General features: G+C 42.5%; 1 protein-coding gene across 1 annotated transcript in view; it reads right to left on the reverse strand.

The window, feature by feature from the left end:
- LOC149446788 (carbohydrate sulfotransferase 6-like) overlaps window positions 1–13,689 on the reverse strand; it is a 35,528-nt gene extending 21,839 nt beyond the window's left edge. Inside the window, exon 1 of the mRNA XM_089652710.1 lies at window positions 13,461–13,689. The gene's annotated coding sequence lies outside the window, so the exon portion shown is untranslated. The remainder of the gene's footprint in view (window positions 1–13,460) is intronic.
- Window positions 13,690–26,230: the final 12,541 nt, after the last annotated feature.

Raw genomic sequence — 26,230 nt, forward strand, 5'->3', positions numbered from 1 at the left:
CATGTATAATACATAAGGGGGGGATATGATCTCCATGTATAATACATAAGGGGGATATGATCTCCATGTATAATACATAAGGGGGATATGATCTCCATGTATAATACATAAGGGGGGATATGATCTCCATGTATAATACATAATGGGGGATATAATCACCATGTATAACACATAAGGGGGGATATGATCTCCATGTATAATACATAAGGGGGGATATGATCTCCATGTATAATACATAAGGGGGGATATGATCTCCATGTATAATACATAAGGGGGGGATATGATCTCCATGTATAATACATAAGGGGGGGATATGATCTCCATGTATAAATACATCAGTGGTTCATATAGAGAACTCAGTGTAGAGTTATTCACGTTGAGGTCATCACAGAGGACAAGGGGGCACTCTTTACGTCTGGAGGAAAAGAGATTTAATCTCCAAACACGGAAAGGTTTCTTCACAGTAAGAGCTGTGAAAATGTGGAATAGACTCCCTCAAGAGTTGGTTCTGGCCAGCTCAGTGGATTGCTGTAGGAAAGTTCTGGATTCTTTCTTGGATACACAGAATATAACTGGATATAACATTTATAGGTAAAATTGGTCCAGGGAATATCTGATTGCCTCTCGGGGGATCAGGAAGGATTTTTTTGCCCTGCAGGAGCAAATTGGATCGTGCTTTGCTGGGTTTTTTGCATTCCTCTGGATCAACTGTGGGTGTAGGATTATAACTTTTTTTTATGGTTGAACTGGATGAACTTTGTCTTTTTTCAGCCAGACTAACAACTTTATGTAACAACTTTAACAAATCACAATACTACCAAACTATTATATACTGTGCACCCAGTACATATGTACAGTCCAGATTGCTCAGTCCACCATCCATTGTGAATATAAATTCTTGCTGTCCTAAAGGTATTACCATTCAGTATTTGTGGTCTTCTCATCAAAAGACTATACATTGAAAACCTTAGTGTATAAACATGAAAAAATATGAGCAAATATATATATATATATAGTCCCAAATCCACAATTCACCACCCAATGTAAATACAATTCTTTTCTTGATATATTGTGATAATATCACCATTCAGTGCTCTGATTCCTCTTACCGATGTGACCACCCTCCACCAGATGTGCTCTCACCTGGGATAATATGACCTTACTAATATACTGTAGTATGATCAGTAATCTCCTGTGTCCCTCAGGAACCAGATGGGATTTTCCAGGTGAGTATACGCCTCCAATATTTCTCCTTTTTTTTACCGCTCCTCTCCTCCACAGGTTTATCCAATCATGTGTCCTCTCACCATATATAGATCAGTCATACACATAGGGAAAAACAACAATCACCCACAGATAGTGTTTATATCATTTTAAAATCACTCTCCTTTATTCCTTAATCCTGCGGAGCCACATTCTCATTAAAAAGGTGCTTGAAGCGCACCACACATATCCAGCATATATTATTTATAATGCCAGTAAATTAGCAATGCAGTCCGGTATAGTTACCACTCTCAATCCCGCAAAGCGTTATGACGTCATATGTCCCTCCCCTACGCGTTATTCCACAGGGTCACGTGGTTTCCTCAGGGGGTTCTCTGAGGGACGCAGACACTTATGGATCATTAGTAAGGTCATATTATGCCAGGTGAGAACACATATGGTGGAGAGTGGGCACATTGATAAGACTGAATGGTGATATCATCAGAAGATATCAAGAAGAAACCTGTATTTATATTGGATGGGGAACTGTGGATTTGGGAATATATATATATACAGTGAAGGTAATAAGTATTTGATCCCCTTCACAAAACATGACTTAGTATTTGGTGGCAAATCCCTTGTTGACAATCACATATGTAGGACGTTTCCTGTAGTTGGCGTCCAGGTTTGCACACATCTCACGAGGGATTTTGGTCCTCTCCTCTTGGCAGATCCTCTCCAAGTCATTAAGGTTTGGTGGCTGACGTTTGGCAACTTGAACTTTCAGTTCCCTCCACAGATTTTCAATCGGATTAAGGTCTGGAGACTGGCTAGGCCACTTCAGGACCTTAATGTGCATCTTCTTGAGCCACTCTTTTGTTGCCTTGGCCATGTCTTATGGGTCATTGTCATGCTGGAACACCCATCCACAACCCTTTTTCAATGCCCTGGCTGAGGGAAGAAGGTTCTCACCCAAGATTTGATGGTACATCGTCCCTTTGATGCGGTGCAGTTGTCCTGTCCCCTTAGCAGAAAAACACCCCCAAAGCAGAATGTTTCCACCACCATGTTTGACAGTTGGGATGGTGTTCTTGGGGTCATAGGCAGCATTCCTCCTCCTCCAAACACGGCGAGTTGAGTTGATGCCAAAGAGCTCGATTTTGGTCTCATCTGACCACAACACTTTGAACCAGTCCTCCTCTGCATCATTCAGATGTTCAGTGGCAAGCTTCAGACAAGCCTGGACATGTGCTTTCTTGAGCAGAGGGACCTTGCGGGCACTGCAGGATTTCAATCCTTGTCAACGTAGTGTGTTACCAATTGTTTTCTTGGTGACTGTGGTCCCAGCTGCCTGGAGATCATTGACAAGATCCTCACGTGTAGTTCTGGGATGATTCCTCACAGTTCTCATGATCATTGACACTCCATGAGGTGAGATCTTGCATGGTGCACCAGACCTAGGGAGACTGACAGTTGTTTTATGTTTCTTCCATTTGCGAATGATTGCACCAACTGTTGTCACCTTCTCACCAAGCTGCTTGGCGATAGTTTGGTAGCCCAGTCCAGCCTTGTGTAGGTCTACAATCTTGTCCCTGACATCCTTGGACAGCTCTTTGGTCTTTGCTATGGTGGAGAGTTTGGAATCTGATTGTTTGATTGCTCCTGTGGACAGGTGTCTTTTCTACAGGTAACAAAATGAGATTAGCAGCACTCCCTTTAAGAGACTGCTGCTAATCTCAGCTTGTTACCTGTATGAAAGACACCTGGTAGCCAGAAATCCTGCTGAATGATAGGGGATCAAATACTTATTTCCCTCATGAACATGCAAATCAGTGCATCATTTCTTAGACATGCATTTCTTTTGAATTTGTTGTTGCTATTCTGTCTCTCAGTGTTAAAATACACCGAACATTCGATTTTTAGACTGATCATTTCTTTGTGAGGGGCGAACATTCAAAATCAGCAGGGGATCAAATACTTATTTCCTTCACTGTATATATATTTGCTCATTTATGTTATGTTTATACACTAAGGTTTTCGGTGTATAGTCTCTTGCTGAGAAGACCACAACTTTTGAATGGTTAATACCTTTAGGACATCAAGAATTTATAATTACCGTATTTTTCGCTCCATAAGACGCACCTGACCATAAGACGCACCCTAGGTTTTAGAGGCAGAAAACAGGAAAAAAAAATTCTGAACTAATGGACTGCAGACATAGTAGAGGAGATGACCAGAGACTGCGGACACAGTACAGGGGATGACCAGAGACTGCGGACAGTACAGGAGATGATCAGAGACTGCGGACAGCACAGGGATGACCAGAGACTGCGGACAGCACAGGGATGACCAGAGACTGCGGACAGCACAGGGATGACCAGAGACTGCGGACAGCACAGGGATGACCAGAGACTGCGGACAATACAGGAGATGACTGCTGACCTTTGGGGAGGGAGGGGGAGCGGGTACCTGAATTTGACAGGTACCTGCTCTTACTTCCGCAGAGTTTTTTTTTATCTTACCTGTTCCTCTACCCAGCCACGTGCTGTCTTCCCGGCTTCTGTAGTGTGGGCGCTCGTCGAACAGCCGGATGCCCAGTGCGCATGCGCAAGAAGCGATGCGCTTTGTGATTGGTCCGGCGGCTTCTGGGATCTGTCATGTGTCCCAGGTACCGCCTTACCATTCACAAAGAGCACTGCTTCTTGCGCATGCGCACTTGGGACCCGGCTGTCACGCACACTACAGAAGCCGGGAAGACAGCGCGCCGCTGGATAGAGGGACAGGTAAGGTCCCGCTGCAGAGCTGAGCGGCCGGTCCCGGTATTCTCCATATTCGCTCCATAAGACGCACTGACATTTTCCCCCCTTTTTTGGGGGAAAAAAAGTGCGTCTTATGGAGCGAAAAATACGGTATATTGGATGGCGGTCTCAGAAATCTGGACTGTACATACGTACTGGGTGCACGGTGTACAAGAAGCTGGTGATATAGTCATGCAAATAGGTTGAATTAAGGTATTTATGTATGTCATATAAGAAGGGAGCGAGGTACACTAGTGTTAATTATTATTTTTTATCACTATACACAGTTATATGGGAATGTGTTTTGTACAAGCAGATAATCTTTAAGGTAATCACCTAGCACAGTGGTCGGCAAGCCGCGGCTCGCGAGCCACATGCGGCTCTTTGCACACTTTAATGCGGCTCTTCTGTGTGCCGGGCGCCCGCTCCCCTCCCTCCTCTCGGGCGGCCGCCCCAAAAGTCAGGACTCTGCAGCTAGCCCAGCAATGGGCAAACTATGGCCCGGCGGACCTTTTAATCCGGCCCGCGGAGCGTGGCAAACATTAGCTGTCAGGATGTAGGCGGTGCAGCGTGACAAACTCCTCTCCTCTCACAGTCTGCCCTGAAGACCGGAACGGCGCGGGAACCCGGCGAGAGGAACGCGCGGAGCAAAGGTAAGTGAATTGACACAATATGGGGAATTAATTACTATATGGGGGATGAATTACTATAGGGGGGATGAATTACTATGGGGGATGAATTACTATGGGGGATGAATTACTAGATGGGGGATGAATTACTATGAGGGATGAATTACTATGGGGAATGAATTACTATATGGGGGATGAATTACTATATGGGGGATGAATTACTATATGGGGGATGAATTACTATGGGGGATGAATTACTATGGGGGATGAATTACTATATGGGGGATGAATTACTATGGGGGGTGAATTACTATATGGGGGGTGAATTACTATAGGGGGGATGAATTACTATATGGGGGATGAATTACTATGGGGGATGAATTACTATATGGGGGATGAATTACTATATGGGGGATGAATTACTATATGGGGATTGAATTACTATATGGGGGATGAATTACTATGGGGGATGAATTACTATATGGGGGATGAATTACTATGGGGGATGAATTACTATGGGGGATGAATTACTATATGGGGGATGAATTACTATATGGGGATTGAATTACTATATGGGGGGTGAATTACTATGGGGGATGAATTACTATATGGGGGATGAATTACTATATGGGGGATGAATTACTATGGGGGATTAATTACTATGGGGGATGAATTACTATATGGGGGATGAATTACTATGGGGGATGAATTACTATATGGGGGATGAATTACTATGGGGGATGAATTACTATATGGGGGATGAATTACTATGGGGGGTGAATTACTATATGGGGGATGTATTTTCAGTTTTAAAAATGAGGCTCTCAAAATAAATTTCAATTGTGGTTTTGGCGAGATTTGGCTCAGTTGTAAAAAAAAGGTTGCCCACCACTGACCTAGCAGCTCACTAGGTTGTATACACATTGACTCCTGCAGAGATTAACTCTCTCAAGATGGAAGCACGGAGTGAGGGTAAACGCACAGCACAACAAAGAGTTTTGCCAACAACCCATAAAGAAGTTAATGGTGAGGTTTAACAAACTGACATTGTCCGTAGTAAAGACCTGGAACAGATCATTACCACTGAGCCTAAGAGGTTTTGGGTGAATCCCACACCTGGTATTGCTCTTGGAGAGCACCAGGTTATTGTATCAGGTAACTCCAGTAGGGAGTATATACTATTCCCAGATGCCTGGTCTCCAACCAGATGCCTGGTCTCCAACCAGATGTTTGATCTCCAACCAGATGTCTGGTCTCCAACCAGATGCCCGGTCTCCAACCGATGCCCGGTCTCCAACCAGATGCCCGGTCTCCAACCAGATGTCTGGTCTCCAACCAGATGCCCGGTCTCCAACCAGATGCCCGGTCTCCTACCAGATGTCTGGTCTCCAACTAGATGCCTGGTCTCCAACCAGATGCTTGGTCTCCAACTAGATGCTTGGTCTCCAACCAGATGCTTTGTCTCCAACCAGATGCCTGATCTCCAACCAGATGTCTGGTCTCCAACCAGATGCCTGGTCTCTAACCAGATGCCCGGTCTCTAACCAGATGCCCGGTCTCTAACCAGATGCCCAGTCTCTAACCAGATGCCCGGTCTCCAACCAAATGTCTGGTCTCCAACCAGATGTCTGGTCTCCAACCAGATGCCCGGTCTCCAACTAGATGCCTGATCTCCAACCAGATGTCTGGTCTCCAACCAGATGCCCGGTCTCTAACCAGATGCCCGGTCTCTAACCAGATGCCCAGTCTCTAACCAGATGCCCGGTCTCCAACCAGATGCCCGGTCTCCAACCAGATGTCTGGTCTCCAACCAGATGCCTGGTCTCCAACCAGATGCCCGGTCTCCTACCAGATGTCTGGTCTACAACTAGATGCCTGGTCTCCAACCAGATGTCTGGTCTCCAACTTGATGCCTGGTCTCCAACCAGATGCTTGGTCTCCAACTAGATGCCTGGTCTCCAACCAGATGCTTGGTCTCCAACCAGATGCCTGGTCTCCAACCAGATGCCTGGTCTCCAATTAGATGCCTGGTCTCCAACCAGATGTCTGGTCTCCAACTAGATGCCTGGTCTCCAACCAGATGCTTGGTCTCCAACTAGATACCTAGTCTCCAACCAGATGCTTGGTCTCCAACTAGATGCCTGGTCTCCAACCAGATGCCCGGTCTCTAACCAGATGCCCGGTCTCTAACCAGATGCCCGGTCTCTAACCAGATGCCCAGTCTCTAACCAGATGCCCAGTCTCTAACCAGATGCCCGGTCTCCAACCAGATGCCCGGTCTCCAACCAGATGTCTGGTCTCCAACCAGATGCCTGGTCTCCAACCAGATGCCCGGTCTCCTACCAGATGTCTGGTCTACAACTAGATGCCTGGTCTCCAACCAGATGTCTGGTCTCCAACTTGATGCCTGGTCTCCAACCAGATGCTTGGTCTCCAACTAGATGCCTGGTCTCCAACCAGATGCTTGGTCTCCAACCAGATGCCTGGTCTCCAACCAGATGCCTGGTCTCCAATTAGATGCCTGGTCTCCAACCAGATGTCTGGTCTCCAACTAGATGCCTGGTCTCCAACCAGATGCTTGGTCTCCAACTAGATACCTAGTCTCCAACCAGATGCTTGGTCTCCAACCAGATGCCTGGTCTCCAACCAGATGCCTGGTCTCCAATTAGATGCCTGGTCTCCAACCAGATGTCTGGTCTCCAACTAGATGCCTGGTCTCCAACCAGATGCTTGGTCTCCAACTAGATACCTAGTCTCCAACCAGATGCTTGGTCTCCAACTAGATGCCTGGTCTCCAACCAGATGCCCGGTCTCTAACCAGATGCCCGGTCTCTAACCAGATGCCCGGTCTCTAACCAGATGCCCAGTCTCTAACCAGATGCCCGGTCTCCAACCAGATGCCCGGTCTCCAACCAGATGTCTGGTCTCCAACCAGATGCCTGGTCTCCAACCAGATGCCCGGTCTCCTACCAGATGTCTGGTCTACAACTAGATGCCTGGTCTCCAACCAGATGTCTGGTCTCCAACTTGATGCCTGGTCTCCAACCAGATGCTTGGTCTCCAACTAGATGCCTGGTCTCCAACCAGATGCTTGGTCTCCAACCAGATGCCTGGTCTCCAACCAGATGCCTGGTCTCCAATTAGATGCCTGGTCTCCAACCAGATGTCTGGTCTCCAACTAGATGCCTGGTCTCCAACCAGATGCTTGGTCTCCAACTTGATGCCTGGTCCCCAACCATGAAAGCTAAGCTGGTGTGATACTAGGAGTGACTGGTGTTCCTTTTATGTACATTTGTGTACCATGCGTAACATTTACTACAAGAGCAGAAGTCTGAGTGTAGTCATTGAGATACTACAGTGCCTGGACACAGCTGGAGTATTCTGCTAAAAAAAGAGCCAAGAGCGGAGTACAGAAGGGCTGGTGAGAAATGCCTACCTGCAAAGACTGGATAGAAGTAGACGTGTGTGATGCGTTGCGTTACAAATCTAAACTTGGATTCATTTTTCAACTTATATTAGGGATGCACAAGGGGTGTCCCGATGCAGGTGCGGGGGGTGCAGCCCGCACCGGGTGACACCGACCTCACGGGGTGACACTGGACCCGTTCCACAAAAAGGTAAGTTGTAACGCAAGCCGACGATCCCCGAAGATGGATCCGATCCATCCTGCAGGGATCGTCGACTTTCTTTACAACTTACCTTTTTGTGGAGCGGGTCCGGTGTCACCCTGTATAGGTTGCATGCTGATGATCCCCGCAGGATAGATGGGATCTGCGGACTGGGGAGCATAATGGATCGGACTACTATCCATTATGCTTAATCCTCAGATCCGATCCGTCCTGCGGGGATCGTCGGCATACAACCTATACAGGGTGACACCGGACCCACTCCACAAAAAGGTAAGTTGTAAAGAAAGCTGACGATCCCCGCAGGATGAATCGGATCTGAAGATTGGGGAGGATAATGGATCGGAGTCTGATCCATTATGCTCAATCTGCAGATCCGATCCATTCTGCGGGGATCGCCGGAGGGGGTGTCACCAAGTGTTACCACACCGGGTGACACCAACCTCTGGGATGCACCGATACTAGCATCAATATTGGTGCCGATACTGAGTATTTTCATGAGTACTCATGAAAATACTCCCGATACCTTAACGAATACTTTGCGGTGCGATTTGCATTAACCCCTTCGCGCCGGCGCCTCCCGGCGCTTTAAGGGTTTCAGAAGCTGGGAGGCGGGGCGTGGTTTTAGGGTCATGTGACTGCTGTGACACCCCGTCACGGTGGTCACATGATCGGGAAAGGTCCCGATCGAAAGAGGAGATCAGGACCTTTCCGTGAGCACCAGACGTGTGCTGGGAGTGCGCAGGGCGCGTGCTCTCAGCACATATGTCTTTTTTTAATAGAACGCAAATGTGCGGCCGCTTGGCGTCTAGGCCCAGACGCAGGGAGGTCACACATTTGCGTTCGGACAGCATGAAGGGATTAACGGATGCAAAGATTAGCATGAGATTCGAACAGGAATGTGATTCCTGTCCAAATCGCATGCAGTTTGGTCATTGCTTCTGTGTAAACCCAGGCTTGTCGTAGCCCGAGTTCACACAGGAACCTAATGAATGTTCGACCGCGAACTTTGAACTGGGAAAATTCACTAAGCGGTATTTCGCCGCATCTGAGAACGCAGTAAGATCCCGCACAGCTACTAAAATAATCCATGAGTTATATTATGAAGTCACACGGTATTTTAGTAGTGAAAACGTTCTTTAATGTTTCAGCTGTCAGTGGGGTTCCCGGGAAACAGCTCGTCCCTCCGGGTGGACGCCATATGGCATCCTTCCAGGCATGCGCATTGCGCCTGCTCGCAGGGCCGCGCAGCGGCGCCATCAGTCACCGGCCATGTACGTCGGACACGGCTGATGACAGATCTGTGTACCGGCCCCGTTGCCAGTACCATGTGACCTGCTGTGACCAATCACAGCAGGTCACATGACAGTTGTATACAATGGATGGCTTCCTATCATGTCATCCATTGTATACAAGTGTGTCTAGCTGTGAATTGTCACAGCGATCACATGCACAAGCTGGGCCAATCACAGCCCAGCTGTGTCATGTGATTAGCTGTGGCCAAATCACAGCTAAGCACAAAAAAAACCCCTGAATGAATCGATTTCATTCAGGTTAATGCTTGCTTATAGCAAAGTAATTCTTTGCAATAAGCAAATTGTGTAAAAAAAAAAAAAATACTGATCACTTCCCTAAAATAGTACAATGTTACCATGGTAACATTGTACTACTTTGGTCATAGTGAAATATGAAAAACAAATCTTAAAAAAAGAGAAAAAAATGTAATAAATAATTATTAAAAAATGTAAAAAAATTTATTTTTTAAATTATCAATTGTTTTTTTTCATACTGTCACCAGTCAGTGTCCCTGATCACCGCCATGCCAGTTATATGATGACGCTGTACTGCACTGGTGACAGTATGTAAAAAAAATTGTGAAAATCATTTTTTAAATTTCTTCATTTCCAAAAAATGATGACAAAAAAAATTACAACTTCAAAAAACTTGCCATGCCTGTTATGAAGTACGTCAGACTCTCTACTCTGCAAAAAGGGGTCATTTGGGGGATATCTGTACTATTCTGACATTTGGGGGATATCTCTACTGTTCTGACATTTGGGGGATATCTGTACTGTCCTGACATTTGGGGGATATCTGTACTGTTCTGACATTCTTGGACCTCAAGAAATTAGATTGGCTGTCAGTACTTCAGGATTGATCAATATTCAGATCTATACCATAGTTTGTGAACTCTATAACTTTCCTACAAACTAAAAAATCCCTCCTAATTTGGGTTATTTTCACCAAAGACATGTAGCAGAATACATCTCGGCCTAAATTTATGAAGAACAATTATTTATTTGCAAACTTTTACACAGAAACAAAGAAAAACGTGGGTTTTTTTTCAAAATTTTTGGTCTTTTTTTGTTAATATAGCAAAGAATAAAAACCCCGGCGGTGATTAAATACCACCAAAAGAAAGCTCTAGTTGTGTGAAAGTTGTGTGAAGAAAATGATAAAATGTTAGTTTGGGTACAATGTTGTATGACCGCGCAATTGTCATTCAAAGTGTGAGAGCGCTGAAACCTAAAAATTGGCCTGAGCAGGAAGGGGGTAAAAGTGCCCTGTATGGAAGTAGTTTTAATAGTTTTATATATATTTATCATGTTTTATATAATAATATTATTATGAATAATAATAATGATGATGATAATAATAATAAAAATAATAAAAACCATATATGACATATAATACATTTTTAATATAGGAATTTTATATATATATATATATATATATATATATATATATATATATCATGTTTTATATAATAATATTATTATGAATAATAATAATAATAATAATGATGAGGATTATGATGATGATGATGATGATAATAATACAAATTATATATGACATATAATACATTTTTTAATATAGGAATTTTATATATATTTATCATATCTTATATAATAATATTATTATGAATAATAATAATGATGATGAAGATAATAGTAATAATAATAAAAAATAATAAAAATCATATATGACATATAATACATTTTTTAATATAGGAATCTTATATATATATATCATGTTTTATATAATAATATTATTATGAATAATAATAATAATGATGAGGATTATGATGATGATAATAATACAAATTATGACATATAATACATTTTTTAATATAGGAATTTTATATATATTTATCATATCCTATATAACAATATTATTATGAATAATAATAATGATGAAGTTGATAATAATAAAAATAATAAAAATGATATATGACATAAAATTAATTTTTTAATATAGGAATTATATATATATATATATATATATATAATGTTTTATATAATAATATTATTATGAATAATAATAATGATGAGGATTATGATGATAATAATACAAATTATATATGACATATAATACATTTGTTAATATAGGAATTTTATATATATTTATCATATCTTCTATAATAATATTATTATGAATAATAATAATGATGATAATAATAATAATAAAAATAATAAAAATGATATATGACTGACATATAATAATTTTTTTAATATAGGAATGTTTTATATATATATATATATATATATATATATATATATCATGTTTTATAAATTATTATGAATAATAATAATAATGATGAGTATTATGATGATGATATCAATACAAATTATATATGACATATAATACATTTTTTAATATAGGACTTTTATATATATTTATCATATTTTATATATTAATATTATTATGAATAATAATAATGATGATGATGATAATAATAATACAAATATTAAAAATGATATATGACATAAAATACATTTTTTAATATAGGAATTTTATATATATATCATGTTTTATATAATAATATTATTATGAATAATAATAATAATGATGAGGATTATGATGATGATGATGATAATAATACAAATTATATATGACATATAATACATTTTTTAATATAGGAATTTTATAAATATTTATCATATCTTCTATAATAATATTATTATGAATAATAATAATGATGATGATGATAATAATAATAAAAATTATATATGACATATGATAAATTTTTTATTATAGGAATTTTATATATATATATATATATATATATATATATATATATATATCATGTTTTATATAATAATATTATTATGAATAATAATAATAATCATGAGGATTATGATGATGATGATGATAATAATACAAATTATATATGACATATAATACATTTTTTAATATAGGAATTTTATATATATTTATCATATCTTCTATAATAATATTATTATGAATAATAATAATGATGATGATGATAATAATAATAATAATAATAAAAATGATATATGACATATGATACATTTTTTATTATAGGAATTGTATATATATTTATCATGTTTTATATAATAATATTATTATGAATAATATTAATAATGATGAGGATTATGATGATGATAATACAAATTATATATGACATATAATACATTTTTTAATATAGGAATTTTATATATATTTATCATATCTTATATAATAATATTATTATGAATAATAATAATAATGATGATGATGATGATAATAATAATAAAAATAATAAAAATGATATATTACATAAAATAAATGTTTTAATATATATATCATGTTTTATATAATAATATTATTATGAATAATAATGATGAGGATTATGATGATGATGATAATAATACAAATTATATAGGACATATAATACATTTTTTAATATAGGAATTTTATAAATATTTATCATATCTTCTATAATAATATTATTATGAATAATAATAATGATGATGATAATAATAATAATAAAAATTATATATGACATATGATAAATTTTTTATTATAGGAATTTTTTATATATATATCATGTTTTATATAATAATATTATTATGAATAATAATAATAATCATGAGGATTATGATGATGATGATGATAATAATACAAATTATATATGACATATAATACATTTTTTAATATAGGAATTTTATATATATTTATCATATCTTCTATAATAATATTATTATGAATAATAATGATGATGATGATAATAATAATAATAATAATAATAATAATAATAATAATGATATATGACATAAGGAAATTCTCACATCAACAAAAGCTTATTACACTTTCTTTTTCTCAGGCTGCAAACCAAAAAGGAACTAAACTACCCATTTAATGCCATTATTGCAATCATAATTATTCATGAGTATTTCTTGGATTGAAGTGTATCAGGTTACCTGTGACTATTGTAGCGTGGAGTTGTAGCAGAGAGGATCCCGCTGTGAAATGACGTCTGAAAAAGTGATATGAAGAGAATGTCTCAGTGAGAACTCACTCCGGGACGAGAGAGAAGACTCCGACCTGAAAACATGAAGCAGGGTAATGGGAGGCTTCAAGGCGGACGGACAGCATTCAGATCAGTCCGTGCAAATAAAAATGGCAAACAGGACCTGTGTTTATAAGGAAGGACATTGTAATTCTTAGGAATGTGCAAATTGTATACGTGTTCAATGCAGAGGGGAGGGGGCATGAAAAAAATGCTTGGTATCTAAATCTACAAAAAAAAAAATGTAATCTACTGCAGCTTACAGGTCCTTAGGTGTGGTTGCTGCTGTTTTTTTCTCTGCTCTTTTTTTTTCCATTATTTTTTTTTTTGGCTTTTTTTTCCCATTATGTTTACCTGGTGATCTTACGAATGCGATACTTCCCGTATTTTTGTAACAGCAGAGTTGTTCTCCATGGCTGCTCTCCTGATTTGGACGACAAATGCCTCCCCCTTCACTCTTCTGCATTACATGGGGAAGGGTCAAGGATGCTGTTAGAAACCACAAGGCCCTTTACAGCCAACCTGAATGGGCCCCCCAAACCACATGGGCCCCATACAGCCAACCTAACAGCCCCTCCCCACCCCCCCCCCAAAAACACAGTTTACTATGCTTCAGTTATGAATGAACACAGCGAGTGAACGGTCACTCGTTGTGTTCATTCAGGAATGGAAGGGGCTGGTAAATTACTGGAACCGATCCCCTGTATGTTTCTCTCTGCAGCGGCTGAAAGTCAGCCTGGGGGAAAGAGGAGAAAAATCCAGCTGTCAGCTGCTGCAGAGAGAGCCATACAGGGGATTGGTTCCAGTAATTGCCCTGATCAACCATCCTGCCCACATCTGATTCCCCCAGCTACCTGGGCCCCCCTGCAGACCTGGGCCCCGTACAGTAGGACTGGTGGTACCCCCTTATCCATGGCCCTGGGGGGGGGGGGGGGGGGCGTTTCATTGTAGTTCTTTTTTTGGGAAAGCTGATCACATTGTTTGAGATAACAGGTCAGTCCATGGAAAGTTACACTGCATTTCTAACTGGATCATCAGGTATTTTTATGGACTAGCAGAGAATGTACTTAGCCTAAACAAACAAAACTAATGGGTAGATAGTTACCCCGAAGAAGGTCTGACAAACTGAAATATGTTACCTTTTTGCTTTTGGGTTTAGATATATGCAGGAAACATTTAAGTCAAACTGGGACGTTTGAGTGTATATAGTAAAAGAACAAATTTCATTTATTTTTCAGCATACTCCCCTGCTACATTTACACACTTATCCCAGCATTTAACCACTTCCAGTCACTCCCCCCCCCCTTCCTGTCCAGGCCAATTTCCAGCTTTCAGCGCTATCATACTTTGAATGACAATTGCGCAGTAATGCAACACTGTACCCATATTAATTTTTTTAGCATTTTTTTGAGACAGATAAAACTTTATTTTGGTGGTATTTATTCACCACTGGGATTTTTTTTTGCTGTATAAATGAAAAAGTCCAAATATTTTGAAAAAAAAGTGTTTTTCTTATAACATTTTGCAAATAAATAATCTCTCTTCATAAATTGTGGTCAAAATTTATTCGGTTATCTTTTTAGTAAAAACAAAATAACCCAAATTAGTTTATAACCAAAAATTATAATTTTCCTAAATTTTTTTTTACATTTAAATTTTTTTTTTTTAGATTATTATTTATGTTTTTTTTTTACATACTGTCACCCTAGCAGCATGGTGTCACCATAGTGACACTGTACTACTTGTGAGGGTGATGAAGATTTTTTTTTTACACTGATTGCTTTTACACCCATAAAGGCTGTAAAAGCAATCATTTCTCCTCTCTGGCTGCATTCTTGCAGGCATTGAGAAATACTGTGTGAGCTGTGATTGGTCACAGCTTGTCACATGGTACAAGGCTGTTGTGAATAGCCCTGTACCATGTGATCTCTGTGACCATTCACAGATTTCACAAGTAGTAAGCAATGATGTCAGAAGTGACATCTTGCTTACTACTATTCATGTGATCACTGATTGGCCAATCAGTGATCACATGATCGGGACCTCACACAGGGGTCCCGTACAGCGATCGGTGTTCCTCTGTGTCCAGAGGAGCGTGCACAACCTATAAATGTGGACACCGTTTATGAACGGCAACCCGCTCCTGCACTGCTCCCATCCAGCTGTTTATATACATGGGCCGGAGGGGAACTGGTTAACTAATGCTTGGAAAGTTTCGGCATAGAAAGGTCCTCGGCCTGAACCATCCTAGGACAGCCGGCTTCACTTCCTCATCATTGTGTTCATCGTTCCCACAGAAAGATTTGTCTCTTGGGTGATTTCAGGACAGGTTGTGCGTCGATTATCCAGGATCAGGCGTTCCATGTGCTGAATGGTCACGGGAATGACTGCTGCGGGTTGGGAACCACCATGGCCAGGATCGTCACTGACGGACCTACGGCCATCTTTGAAACATTTCCACCATTCAGATGTCTTACTGCAGCTGAGTGTCTCATCACTGTTCTGTCCTTGAAGTCTTCTGTAGATATCCGCAGGGTTCACGCCTTCATCCACAAGAAACATCATCAACCACATGTTGTTCCATGCACACACCAAAACTGTTGTCTGCCATCTTGATGTAGCCCCCTTCTCCTAAACAGGGGCTACCAGTAGATTTAGTTGTGCTGGGTTGTAGGCAACCTGGTTGATTTATAGTCTTTTTCAGGGGTGGACTGGCAACTCATGGGGCCCCCGGGCAATATGGGATCATGGGGCCCCTGTGTCCTTGCCCACACTCAAAGCACACCCAAAAAAGCCTATAAAAAGGTGCATTTCATGGGGCCCCCTACTGACCCCGGGCCCGAGTGCTCTAATGGTCAGTCCGCCCCTGGTCTTTTTGGTCATTTGGGTTTTCTCCTAAGCCTGGTGTAGCTGTAGTTCCTCCCTTCTGTCAATAAGCGGCACTGTTACCTTTGGCAATAGTATGATGAATTGCAGTCAGCTGCATTCACACTTGAGCGTGTTGTAGCTTGAAGCTAGAAAAAAGCTCAAACTTAAAAAAATCAATTGTTTTCTATGGTGCCTGTTCACACCTGATTGCGCGAGCAGGCACCATACAGAACAATTGATTTTTTTAAGTTTGAGCATTTTTGGAGCTTCGAGCTACAAAATGCTCGAGTGTGAATTCAGCCTACAGCTAGGTTATGAATATGCATACTTTTCTCAGCCAATCGGTAGGAATTTACGTTGGCCGCTGAGCATGCTGGGAGAGAGTATAAATATTTGGGGAGGTCAGGTGATCGGACTCTTCCTACCCAGACCTTGGTCTGGGGTGGATCAGTGAGGGACTGCTGTTTGGGTAGGCCTAAAACCTAAGGCTTAGGTATGTGCTCGAGACTCTGCCAATGAGAGCCTGTCTGTCACCTGGAAGCATGAAGGAAGGGACGGAGACCTGAGATGAAATACCAAAGGTGACTCTGCCATAGACTGGGGAACTGTGGAGAGCCTGGGAAGCCTTCAAGATGGCCTCATCCAGAAAATTTCTGCTGTTACTGATTACAGCTTAACTGCTTTGTGACTGCCCTATAGCAGAAATACTGCCACAGGGCGACAGGACAGCGCAAAATCACATGTATATATACGTGATTTTGTATTTCCGGGTAGGGGACGTGTGCTACCCTACCTACACCACCATTGGTGGCTACAGCTGTCGATCACCAGGTCACGGCCAGAGATTCCCCGCTGGCACCCGACGATCGCCAAGGAACACTGACAGAGGAGAGGTCTGTGTGCAGACAATACAGATCTCTCCCGTCAGCATGCTGCATAGCAGAGCAATACAAAGCAAACACAGTAAAGCACACATATACAAAATAGTAAAACACCACACAGCACACAGTTAACCCTTTGATCGCCCCACATGTTAACCCCTTCCTGCCCAGTGCCATTAGTACAGTGTCAGTGCTTTTTATTAGCACTGATCACTGTCACCAGAGATGCGAGGGGCAGTTAGTCAGTTCCCTCCCAGTGTCACAATGTCTGCCGCAGTCCCGCTATAAGTCTTGGATCGCCGCCATTACTAGTATAAAATTCTAGTATCTATACCACCATTTGTAGACACTATAACTTTCACGTAAACCAATTAATTTACACATATTGGGATTTTTTTTTTAGCAAAGACATGGAGCAGAATACATTTTGGCCTGCTGGGAGCAATAAAACAATTTTTTTAATTCCAAAAGTGACTGGAGCTCATTTTTCGACATTGTTCACCACCCACCATGCTACCAACCTGCATCTAGAAGTGAAATGTCAGCCCTCCCTGTCTTTTGGGGTAAACTCCATATTTCCAGAGGTTAGGGGGTGCTATATTGATTAACGGTCTCTGGACTGGTCAGCGCCATGTGTGCCGCCTATCAGTAATAGGACACTTGCCACTTTCTACTGCATGTAGTGCCGCCACACTAGCATCCCTCTTTATACCTGGAAAATTAAAAGTCTTGACTTGGATTTGAACGCCCTTCATACGTTAAAGTCCTACAGGTACATATAGTCGCCCTCCCGAACCCCCACCTCAGTCCCCTCCCACCCATTGATGATTTAAAAACGAAATCCTCAATCCTTAAGCCAGCCATTGGTGGATCGAACCTTGGCTGGTTCAACAGGGGCTGGCTGGGATTTGATCCATCTATGGATTGGCTGGTTGTACTTAAGTCCACCGACTTGGTTACAGCAGCCTGCCAGATTTTTGCATGCTATAGCCACTAGCAGTAATGATTGGGCCTTGCCAGGAAGGCTCCCTGCTGCAATAACAGCATAGTGCTGCAGGAGGGATTCCCCCATCAACAATGACTGTGTTGATGGGGGAATCAAGCTATTTTCTTTCCTGCAACTCCTGGTTGCAGACAGTGCCGGGATGAGGTCATCAAGCGCCCAGGGCAAAGATGGCAGACTGCGCCCTCCCCCGTTCCTATTCATTATGTGTAAGCTTAGGGGATCCTACACCCAGCAATCACTCGCTTGTCAAAATCACTTCCACTGTCACTACTCCTGTCAGCCTCATCACAGAAGGAAGGCCTACAGTAAACCATTGCGCCCAGGGCAGCTGTCCCTCCTGCCCACCCCTTGTCCCGGCCCTGGTTGCAAAAAAGAAATTTGAATCATCTATGTCTTGCCTTGTACTCACCTAAGATGGCTGTCACATGGCCCTTTATAGTACCTCTACAGCAGTGTTTCTCAACTCCAGTCCTCATGGACCCCCAACAGGTCATGTTTTCAGGATTTCCCTCAGATGAAACAGCTGTGGTAATTACTAAGGCAGTGAAACTGATCAAATCACCTGTGCAAAAAAATGGAAATCCTGAAAACATGACCTGTTGGGGGTCCATGAGGACTGGAGTTGAGAAACACTGCTCTACAGGGAGTGAAGATTGTGTCACTGAATTGTTCTGGCACCTGAGAGGGCCCCACTGCTGGACAGTCAATGGAAAGTGTCCAAGTTACTCAGGAAGAGACATGGACACCTAAAAAGGGAGTCTAGAATTAACAGTGATCCTGTAAGTGGATCCCTTATTTTTTCATTTGTCATAGGGTGACAATGCAGTTGGTTCTGTAGTGAAATTATGTAAGAGCATTAGCACCCTGTGGAAAGGGCAGTCTTAGATGGGCATGGCATTTTAAATGTAAAAAAAATTAATACATTTAAAATAAGCGACAAATTAAAGTCCAACTCCTTTTTTTCATTCATTGATCTGATTTCATTTATTAAGTGAAAAAAGCTCTCCAAACCTGCCTGGCCCTATGTGAAAAAATAATTGTGTTAGGGATCAGAAATGTGTGGGAACACAGACGTAGTCAGGGCTAGAGAAGTAGAATGGTCAGGCAGGCCGTTTGGTACTGTTAAGCACCGCCCGTCTCTAGCAGCCCACAGCACGGGGTTCCTCAGGGTGCGGGGTCTAAGTCCCAATTTGCTTATTCACCAGGGCCCCTGATGGTGGGGATGGACTTGGAGCAGACTGAGACCAGGTCACGACCCCTGAGTACGTCCGGCAATGGTAGAGAGTGTCGTCAGAGGTGTGCGGGGAGAGGAGCCTGATGTGAAGAGGCTGGCAGACCTGGTAACAGGGACAGATCCATGCGGGATGGATGGATTGTCTGGGTAGCGTAAGGCGTAGTCAGGCAGGCCAGGTCAGTAACTCACGGGCAGCGCGGGACAGAGGATCAGGCAGAAGGATGGTCAGGCAAGCCAGGGGTAAACAGGAGACGGTTAGCAGGGTCAGGAACAATGCAGAGGTCGGCAACAGAAGATTCACAGGATACCAGGTACGGGGGCTCATGGGAAACAATACACCAAGGCACTGACTGCAGGCCTGGCCATTCCTTAAATACACCTCCTGCAATCAGCCTCAGGTGATGGCTTGATTGCAGGAGTGAGCTTCTGGCTGCTGAGAGCACCCGCTGGCCAGCCCTGGTACTGCAGCCCACACGGCAAGTGAGTCCCACCACCAGTGGTGAATCCATTCCTGACAAATTGGTTTCCCCCTCCCTTTGCTAAATTATGGAATAACTGTGATTCACCACAATTTTTTGAAAGCTGAGTTAAATTTCACTTACAACACCCAGGCCTGATTACTGCCAGACCTGTTGAATCAAGAAATCCCTTAAATAGAAGGTGTCTGACAAAGCGAAGCACGTCAAAAGATCTAAAAAAGCAACACATCATGCCGCGATCTAAAGAAACAAGAACAGATGAGAAACTAATAAGTGACATGTATCAGCCTGGAAAGGGCTGCAAAGCCATCTCTAAGGCTTTGGGACTCCAGGAAACCACAGTGAGAGCCATAATCCACAGATGGAGAAAACTTGGAACAGTGGTGAACCTTCCCAGGAGTGACCGGCCTACCAAAATTACTCCAAGAACACAACAAGGACTCATCCAGGAGATCATAAAAGAACCCAGAACAACATCTAAAGAACTGCAGGCCTCACTTGCCTCAGTTAAGGTCAGTGTCATGATTCAACAATAAGATAGAGACGGGCAAAAATTACCTCCATGGGAGAGTTCCAAAGAGAAAGCCACTGCTGACCAAAAAGAACAAAAAGGCTCGTCTCACATTTTCCAGAAATCATCTTGATTTCCCCAAGACTTTTGGGCAAATATTCTGGGGCCTGATGAGACTTCAATTCAAATCAGGAAGGAGTGAAATACTTTTTCACAGCACTGTATCTGCCTGTTGCGGGTTCATTTTCAATTGGGCAGTGAATAGTTAACCCTCGGTGCATGAGGAGTCTGCCAGTGAGTGAGTATACTGGTGTCAAAGCAGCTGGAGAAGATGTGCGGAGCTATAGAATACATGCTGAAGGTGCTTAACTGGCTAAAGATCTTGTGCACATGGAGTAAGTATAGCAATATGGCGCATTACTGGTTTTTCAGCTATAGAGCAGCTATGGCATCCGGAAGTCCCATTTCTCTTATGCATATGGACCAGCTAACTGAACTGCAGAACTATCTGATTAATACAGGTGTGCAGTTGGTGTACCGCCAGTGTGTAATGTTGGCCACAGTGATTTGCCTGATTTGTGGAAACTGCCAAAAGCTGACTTCATCTATGAGGGCATGGAGCACTGTGGAGAACCCCTTCTGAAGTTACTACCAAACAACCTACCGCCTGATATATGTTGAGTGGACTGGAGCTCAGGCTTGTGTATTGAACTGCCAGAGTTCAGCCACACTTTGCAGCAGAAGGCCTTGTCTACCTCTTTACCCATTGTCCCCCAAACCGTACTCTCTGCTCCTCACAAGACCTCCTACTCTCTAGCTCCCTTCTCTCCTCCTCCCATGCTCGTCTCCAGGACTTTTCCAGAGCTTCCCCCAGCGCTGAGCAAACTGTTGGCGCTATATAAATCCTGTATAATAATAATAAAAAAATAATAATTATCACTGCTGAGCATGTCATTGATACTTCCAGTTCAGAACTGAAGACTGCTGGTTCATGACAGAGGAAGGAAGAATACCACCAGAGAGCTGGACTAGGTTGCCCAGCCCATGCTGCAAAGCCTATGCCTGCTGTTACAGTGAAGTTAGTGACGGTGACCCAGTCTGTGGCTGCTGAATCAGAGAAGCCAGCACATGTGCCCCTGACTGAGGTGGATGTAATGGTGGAGTCACTACTCGCAGCTTTGGAAGGTGAGATGGCTGGGGGGGTCAGGGATGAGGATACTCAACTAGGGTCATCCAAGTTTGAGACGTAGTATTGTTGAAGAGGCTGAGCAGATAAAGTGGAGCTGTTCGGGATCACGCAGTGGGCTTGTCCCCTTCATGTACCACGAAGCAAGCTGCAGAGCAGAATCTAGCACATAAAGAACCAATAGGAAGGGGAAATGTGCTTGAGCTACATTGATTCTCCAGGTTGCAACGAGTGGTACAGAAAAGGGTAGCTCTTGAATATGGATTATGTGCAGGGGCGGACTGACCATTTGGAAACTCGGGCACTGCCCTAGGGCCCAGGGTCAGTAGGGGGCCCCATGAGATGCCCCTGGTACCTTTTTCATAGGCTTTTTTGAGTTTGGGCAAGGACATAGGGGCCCCATGATCCCCTATTGCCCGGGGGCCCCATGAGTTGTCAGTCCACCCCTGATTATGTGTCAAGGTCCATTACAGACAAAGATGAGGAGTTCTGGTAAGGCTGGGTTGATGACAGTGTTTGGGAATACTTTACCATCCCAAAACCTTGAAGGAACCCACAGGTCTTTGACTGGAAAATGGTCCAGGTCCCACAATCTGGGCTATTAAAGATAAGTAGCTGTTTTTTGTATGTGTGTGACTTAATACTTCTGTTGCAATGTCCTGATGGGAGTCTGGCTTGGAGAAGGTTTTTCGTATTCTTCACTGAAGAGTGTCACATGGAAGCTGGGTGGTAGACAGCTACTAGGACATTGTGAGTAGAACCTGGTTTTGGTGCTCTCAGGTGTGCAAGCTGGTAGAGGGAATTGAGCGCCAGAGATTTTTGGAAGGACTGGGTCTGCTCTTACAGAGACCTAGAATTATTGGCCATTCCTTATTATCTCCAGTCAAGGCTATTTCAAGAGGATTTTTTGTCCTCCTGTTTATTTCTGCTATAATTGTGGAGAATCCTGAACCCCTAAATCCCCTCCTGTTCCAGTTTCTGCAAATAAAATCCTCAAAAAGACATCCCCTAGACTGAACCTGTGTTATTGGTGTGCTTGGAAAATTAATTTTTTACAAAGTTGTCAATTTAATATGATATTTCTTACACACAGCATGGGCACACTTACAACGTTGTAGAATTTGAACCCAATACCCATTCTACTGCACCTCCTTAGTGTGAAGAAACCACAAGTGAGACACTTTATCTTCTAGACATTGTATCTTCTGTATCATAAAAATCAACCAATTGTATAAAAAAAAGTGTACCATAATAGTCTCCTCTGCATGAGTGGTCCAGAATATAGCTTAGTGTATCATCACCTGTAGCAGTCCCCATTCCTATAGGCCAAGCAGAGCAGTGCATTGTCTGGTGTGATGACATTGTATTGTTAGTGATCAGAGACACTGGCTGGCTGCACCGGCATACAGTGTCATCAGAGCAGCCAGCCAGTGTCTCAGATCACTAACCACAGCAGTACAATGTCACAACAGATATTTTTTTTACACTGTATATGTGTTTAATGGTGTCGCGCTCCACTACCAATTGTAACAATAAAACTGTGAATAAATAAATAATTACACAACCGGTGAAGGTGTATAATATTTTTTATGATTGGTGGACTGCACGGTTATTATTTCGTACCACAGCACTAGAAGAAGTGTTAAAGTCATGGACTTAACAAGGACATGTTTGCAGCAGAAATATAATTGCAGTGATATTGATATATATTCTTTTGACGCTGGACTATTATTTATTTAACCGCATGCCGCCCAGCCACTGTACATATACGGCGGCAGGGCGGCACTCGCAGGCAAAACCACGTTTTAAGACGTGTGTTTAGTAAACAAATAGGGGGCGCGTGCAAGGCGCGCCGCCGCCCTATTTGTCCCGCGGATCACCGCCGCAGATGTCAGTCGCCGGGTCACAGCCGCTTGTTAGCGGCTATGTTCCGGCGATCGGCGGCAAACAGTGACAGACAGCACAGCTGCAGTAGCTGTGCTGTCTGTCACTTCCCTGTCAGCTCGAGGATGAGCTGATCGAGAAAGAACAGTTTCTCTTTCTCGATCAGCCTTGTCCCGCCCAGTACACACCCCACCCCCGCCCCCTAGTAAAACACTCCCCTCACTCCTATAACCCTTCCCTGCAAAATAAAGCTAACCCCTTCCTCCCCATTGCCATTCGTACAGTGTCAGTTTTTTTTTTTTGCACTGATCACTGTATTAGTGTTTTTGGGGATGTCAGTGACCCCAAGTCAGTACCCCCCAATGTCAGAATGTCCGCCGCAGTCCCGCAGTCCTGCCATAATCCGCTGATCGCCGCCATTATTAGTATAAAAAAAAACCTAAAAATCCCAGTATCTTTCCCGCCATTTGTAAACGCTATAACTTTCACGTAAACCAATTAATTTACACGTATTGAGTTTTTTTTTTTAGCAAAGACATGTCGCAGAATGCATTTTGGCAGAAATTTATGACTAAATTTGATTTTTGCATTTTTTTTTTACTGGACATGTTTTATAGCAAAAAGTCCAAAATATTGTTTTTTTTCCTCAAAATTGTCAGCCTTTTTTTTATAGCGCAAAAAATAAAAACCGCACAGGCGATCAAATACCACCAAAAGAAAGCTCAATTTGTGGGGAAAAAAAGGATGTATTGCATGACCGCGCAATTGTCCATTAAACTAGCGCAGTGCTGTATAGCAGAAAAATGGCGTAAATTGCAGTATCTATACCATAGTTTGTAGACGCTATAACTTCCACACAAAGCAATCAATATACACTTATTGGGATTTTTTTTACCAAAAACATGGAGCAGAATACATTTTGGCCTAAATTTATAACCAACTTTGAGTTTACTATATATTATTTATAGCTGAAAGTAAAAAATATCGTTTTTCTTCAAAATTTTTGGCCTTTTTATGTTTATAGCGTGAAAAATAAAAAGCGCACAGATGATCAAATTACACCGAAAGAAAGCTCTATTTATGTGAAAAAAAGGACGTAAATTTCGTTTGGGTGCAGCATTGCATGACCGCGCAATTATCAGTTGAATTAGTGCAGCGCCGAGTAGCAAAAAGAGGCGTGGTCATTAAGGGGGGTAAATCCTCTGGAGCTCAAGTGGTTAATAATTATTTATTCACAATGTTATTATTGTAATTGGTAGTGGAGCGCGACACTATTTCTGATCGTATTTTCTAGGACACTATGGTATGAGTATGTGTAGAGTGTAAGAGAACCACATTTTTTCACAGTTTTTTACACACTATTTAATTTTATTTTCACTATTGTATTGGTTTTACAACAATTTTAGTATAATTTAATATTTAATTATATAATTATTTAGTAGCACTCTGTATACACCGTAGTACCTCGCTGTGAGAGGGAAGACATCAAAAGCTGCAACACGCTTGGTCGGATCACGATCCCTTGGTACTTCTCCTTGCCCTCTCTGGGTCAGAACGGCGCCCTTTTCATTGGCGCATCAATGATTCTTTATTGACCACTCAGGCTACCTGCCAACAAATAGAATTTTTTTTACGAACATACTTCACGGAAAACGCGGGATCGGTCTCCTCGGCAGTGCCCCTATGGGAGGCGCATAAGGCCACGGTGCGGGGTCATGTTATACAGCTGGCGGCGGTCCGGAAGCGGGAGCGGGAGCGCCGACTTTTGGAGCTTCATTCTCTCCTGGCCTCTGCGGATGCGCGTTGGAAGTCCTCTCCATCTGCGGCCCATAAACGCGCTCGGGATGCTCTGGCGGCAGAGTTAGACCTACTTGCCTCTTCAGAGGCGGAACGGGCCCTGCGTTGGACCAAACACAAATTTTATTCCTGTGCTAATAAGCCAGGCCCGATGCTGGCCAGGAAACTCAATTCTGTGGGGAAACCCCATAAACCGATTCGACTGCGACTTCCTACAGGTGGCTGTACTTCTAATCCCCAGCAGATTGTTTCCCGTTTCTCAGACTTCCTTGCACGCCTCTACGCTAAACCAGATCCCTTCCCTGTGGCTCAAGCAGAGGCATTCTTTCAAGATCTCCGACTTCCTGGGTTATCCGAGGCAGCACAGGTGGCACTCAACGCCGGTGTCACTGTACCAGAAGTGCTCCAAGCTATCAAATCTTTACGGTCCACCGCGGCCCCAGGTCCCGACGGCTTTTCCGGTCTTTATTATAAGAAATTCTCAGCCTTGTTGGCGCCCTTTTTGGCTGAGTATTTTAATGCGTTACGACAGGGCTCCTCGCCCTCCCCAGATGCGCTTAGAGCGCATATCGCCATGATTCCTAAGACGACCGATGATGTACAGGAACCGCAAGCCCTCCGGCCTATTTCTCTTCTTAATGAAGACCTGAAGATATTGGGCAAGATCCTTAGTTTCCGCATTAATAAATATTTGCGTAGCCTGGTCCACAGGGACCAGGTAGGGTTCGTCCCCGGGAGGCAGGCGGGTGATAACGTTCGTAAGGTGGTCCATCTTATACATTTTCTGCAACAGCGGAAAATCCCGGGATTCTTACTGTCTTTAGACATATATAAA

Source organism: Staurois parvus, unplaced genomic scaffold, assembly GCF_062004578.1.
Source record: "Staurois parvus isolate SC_StPar_1 unplaced genomic scaffold, SC_StPar_1.0 ptg000690l, whole genome shotgun sequence".
NCBI lineage: Eukaryota > Metazoa > Chordata > Amphibia > Anura > Ranidae > Staurois > Staurois parvus.